Here is a 5,495-nt window from a genome sequence, read left to right as displayed (position 1 = left end):
CACAGACTGGATAGAAACAGTAAAACCAATCCAAAAGACTGAGGCGTGTTGATATAGGAGTTACAACTAAAATCATTAACTTTTGTGTAGCTTTCAATCTGTCACTTGGGTTCATGATTCACTTTACCCAAATGAAGCTCAGTCAGAAAACTGGCCATTCAATCTGAACTAAATAGCACAGCTCTGCTACTTGCAAGGATTCCAGAAAGGCTGCAGTAATTTCAGCCATAGTTTCATGTTACATGCCATTTTTTAAAATCATAAAAGAAATCAAATTAACTAATATAAATCTACAAAATGATTTAAGTTCAAAACTATTAAATTGTTCAGTATAGTTTTTAAAGCTACTTTCAATTATCTTAAGTCAGGTGACTTGTAAGTGTTGGATAGGAGACTTTAAGATACTAACTACTTAGGAATAGTTAATAAATTATTCCAGAGTAAATGAAACTAAGCCAGGTTGCTACCGTAGGAGACATTTTAAAAGAAATGAGAACAAAAACAGAAAAAAAAACATTCTGTTACACCGTTCAATTGTATTCTCTCACGTTTCTGATAATGCAGATGGATATTGGTAGAAACTTGAACTTTACTCTAATCAGTGATTTTTCAAGTGCATTTTAAATGCAAATTTCTAGTTTTAGCCAAAGTAAACAATTCAGTTCTTTTTTTAAAGAATAGGTTTAAGATTGTTCTTGGTTTTCTTTCATGTTTCTACAAATGGAAGGGAAAACAAAACAAATTTGTATGAGAAGTACCCATTGGTATAATTTATTAAAATCAAAAGGAGTAGGAATGGTTTTTATTACAACTCATCAAACTAGACAATAAGAATGTTTTCTTCTTATTATGGAACATAAGATTAAACACTGATGAAAGCAATAAAACTGTTTCCTGAAATTACACTGAGTGATATAATTTAGATTCTGATTCATTTATTTATTGCATGTACATCGAAACATACAGTGAATTGCGTCATTTGCGTTAACAACCAATACAACTTAAGGGTGTGCAGGAACTAGGCTGCAAATGTTGCCGCACATTCTGGCGCCAATAGATATGTCTACAATGCTTGACAAAACAACCCAGAGCACATCATAATTAGCCCCTTTCCTCCCTCTCACCTACCCACAAACCCACTCACACAGACAGACAGTCCTCCAACAACAGAACGGGCCTTTCTGCTCCGATGGACTCACATACAACAGGCCTGAAATTTCCCCAGTGGACTTTAGACTCACAGACCGAGGGATTCAGCATCGGATTTTGACTTCTGCCCTTCCATTCAACCTTTAGGCTTAAAACTTCATTATCGACCCAAAAGTAGCCAATGACGGGACCCCAAACTCCAGGTTTTAATCTCCAAACTCACCGACTCAGAGGGTGGAGGGTGCGTGGTCACTAGCCCTTTTGTCTCCTACTTGCACGGACATCCAAACCCAAGACCAGAACCCTGGTCCTTGTTTTCAGCACTTGCCAGCCCGACATCTGTGATACAAGATTATTGTTGTATTTTTAAAACTCTATTTAAAAAGCCTTAACATAACAGTCACATACAAGTTGACAATTTCACTTATCCATTTGAACTGAGATCAAGGGCACTCTGATTCTGTAGCTCTTGCACCACTGTCCTAATTTAAATGTGTTGGTATAAATAGACTACATTTTAGCTTTAAATTTAAATATTGCTTGACTTCCATTAAATTAAAAGATAATTTAAGGCATATGTAAAATAATTCTCAAATTTTGAGCAACATATTTAGGTTACATTTTGCAAAGGTGTGTTATCATTTACTTGAATTGAAACACTGACTTAATTTGTTGCACAAATTTTAACGGAGCACCATTCCCACAGAGTAAGATCATTCAATGAGGAACACAAGTTTCATCTCTGCAACTTCAGTAATTCAGCAAGTCAGGAAGCATCTAAGGAAATTAATAAACAGTCGATATTTTGGGCTGAGGCCCTTCTTCCGGACTGAGAAAGAAGAGGGAAGATGCCAGAATGTAAAGGTGGGGGGAGGGGAAGAAGTCTAGCTGGAAGGTGATGGGTGAAGCCAGGTGGGTGGGAAAAGTCAATGGCTGGATAAGAAGAAATCAGATAGGGGAGGAGAGTGGACAGTAGGAGAAAAGGAAGGGGGGGGAATCTAGGGGCTATATAACTGGCTGCTCACTATTATACTACATATGACTGACAGACTTTTAGTGATGCACCAGCCAAGAGGATTTCTGAGATGCTAATTAGCAACACAAAAACTCAGTGTTAACTCATGAAATCATTTGAAAGAATGGTTGGTTTGGTATCACGTAAATGGAGCGAAGTTCCACTGGGTTTAAGCTTCAAGATTCACTTTATTGTCAAAGTATGCATGTACAATAGAACTCTGATCTTTGTCTTCTCCAGATAGCATGTGAAATACACATGAAAAAGTGAAAGAAATAAAACTTGCAGACTCCAGAATCTCCCATACCCTCCCCACAGAAGAATAGCGACAATAACAATCCCTGACCCCCTCCCCCACAGAAAAAAACAGGAACAATAGCAATCCCCTCCCTCCTCCCCCGCAGAAAAAGACAGTGACAATAGCGACACATCCCCAAACCCTCGGCCGCAGAAAAAGAACAGCGAGAGCAGCATCGCAAACTCCCTCTCTTCCCCCCCACCCCACCCACACACAAAGAACTTACAGATCACCCACCCACCATTCGGCCACAAGAAAGAAAATGCCAAATAACTCAAGGAGACCAATATAAAGTACAGTCCAATCTCATAAATCTCAGAACATCGAACAGTCCTTCCTTGACTCAGAACTCATGCCTGGTCCAAATGGTGGGCCCTGTTGGGAGCAATCCCTGACCCGATTGAGAGCGATTGTTGATCCTTTGGCACCATTGGGAGCGATCACTGACCCTCTGCCCTCCTTGGGGATGATCACTGACCAGGTCGGAACGCCTTCATTTCGATGCTCAGTATTCCTTGCCGTTTCAGGCTGGAGTTAATCCATCCCATCAATCAAAAACCCATGATTTTTGTTTTTTTTCATGAGTCAGCTTGAGTTCTCATCTCTGATCTCCATGAGGCTGCTCTCTGGACATAGCAGGGTGCTGGATCCTTCGATCAAGATCCAGACAGTACATCAGACACCAATAGTTACCATAACACAGACAATACAAAAAAAACAAGCAGAAGGCATAGAAAAAGTGAAATAATTTAAAAGACTTGCTATCTAGAGGATGTCGCCTGAGGAACCATTGTTTGCTCGTGCCATTTTGACCGGAACACACTGTCAAGAATACAACAATTATATAAAATATCAATTCAATAGGCTATCTGCAAGCAAATGAACAGACAGGGTTTTACTACATTCCTCTTTGTTTTGGGAGCAGGGAGAACTAGTTATGTTGAAAAATAGGGTACTTTAAACATCTGAGATTAAGAAGATTTTAGTCAATGCAGTCCATAATATAATGGACATATCCATATAATGTCCACTGCAGAGCTACACGGCATGAAACTAATCCACCTTTTCTACTGTCTGAAAGTTTAAGCTGTATGCTGCAGTTAGCACAACTCAATTTTAGATCAGCTCAGTTTATTATTTATTTTTCAATGGACTAACTCTTTATGCAAATATGTATCTATTACTCATTTCTACATGAGAACAAATGAGATAGACAGGTGGTCGAGGCATGATTAGTCATGTGCAGGCTTAGAACCTGAGGCCAGGAAGCCTAATTCAACATTCTTAATGTAATGCATATAAAAACAGTGAAATATAGCCCAGTACACAGGAAGCTATTACTATCAAGTGATCTTGTACTAAAGGATTATTTGATTAGTTGCAAGACCTTTTGTGCCTAAGCCAAATAGTTGGATAATAAGATTGAAAAATCTTTGCTTTGTGTGATTACAAGTGCTTAAATTTAATTTTACTCAAAAACAAATGAACACCCAGCTGACATGGCAAGAATGGTGTATAAATTATGGTAGTAATCCAGAGATAGTCATAGAAAAGAAACCAGCACAGAAACAGGCCTATCCAGTCTGTGCAAAATCATTTAAACTGCCTAGTCCCATCAACCTGCCCCCAGAACATAGCCCTCCATACCCCTCCCATCCAGGTACCTAACAAACTTTTCTTAAACGTTGCAATCAAATTTGCATCCAACACTTACTCTGGAAGCTCGTTCCACACTCTCACCACCTTCTGGTTGAGGAAGTTTCACCTCATGTTACCCTTAACCATTTCACCTTTCACCCTTAACCCATGATTTCTGGTTGTAGTCTCACCCAACCTCAGTGGAAAAACCCTTTTTGCATTTACCCAATCTATACAAATCATAATTTTGTACACCTCTGTAAAATCTCCACTCAATCTTCTACATTCTAAGGAATAAAGTTCTAACCTGTACAATTTTTCATTATAATTCAGTTGTCCCCACAAGCTTCAAGATTGCCACCATCGTGCCAGTGCCGAAGCATTCCACTGCCACGGGCCTGAATGACTTCCACCCAGTTGCGCTCACCCCCATCATTGTAAAGTGCTTTGACAGACTGGTTCTATCACATCTGACATCCTGTCTGCCCACTACCCTGGACCCCCATCAATTTGCCTATCGCACCAACAGGTCAACAGAGGACGCCATCTCCACGGCACTTCACTCTGCCCTGACCCACCTGGGCAGCCCCAACTCTTACGTCAGAATGCTGTTCATTGACTTTAGCTCGGCATTCAATACTGTGATCCCCTCCAAGCTGATCGCCAAATTTCGCCAGCTTGGTATCAGCTCATCCTTCTGCAATTGGACCTTGGACTTTCTGATTAACAGACCACAATCAGTTAAGTTAGACAACTTCTCCTCCTCCACTCTCACCCTGAACACCGGCATGCCTCAAGGCTGTGTGCTGAGCCCTCTTCTGTACTCCCTTTTCACTTATGACTGCATTCCTGTACATGGTTCTGACTCCATAATCAAGTTCGCAGACGGGATGACGAGATGACCTACATGGATGAGGTCCAGCACCTGGCCACGTGGTTTGCCGACAACAACCTAGCCTTTAATACCCAGAAGACCGGGGAGATCATTGTGGACTCCAGGCATGCTAGGAGCCACACTCACGTCCCCATCTACATCAACGGAGCTGTAGTGGAGCATGTATCAAGTTTCAAATTCCTTGGTGTCCACATTTCCGAGGATCTCACTTGGTCCCTGAACTCCAACATCCTGATCAAAAAGGCACAAACAGTGCCTTTATTTCCTGCAGAGCATCAAGAAAGCTCTCCTCTGTCCCGCAATACTGACGGACTTTTATTGCTGTACCATTGAGATCGTACTCACCAACCGCATCTCAGTGTGATATGGCAATTGTCCTGTATTGGACCGCAAAGCACTCCAGCGTGTGGTGAAAACTGCCCAGCGGATTATCAGCACCCAATTGCCCACCATTGAGAACATCTACCATAAACGCTGCCTGGGCAGGGCGAAAAGCATTA

Source organism: Mobula hypostoma, chromosome 5, assembly GCF_963921235.1.
Source record: "Mobula hypostoma chromosome 5, sMobHyp1.1, whole genome shotgun sequence".
In the NCBI taxonomy this organism is placed as follows: domain Eukaryota; kingdom Metazoa; phylum Chordata; class Chondrichthyes; order Myliobatiformes; family Myliobatidae; genus Mobula; species Mobula hypostoma.
This window is presented reverse-complemented; position numbering follows the sequence as displayed.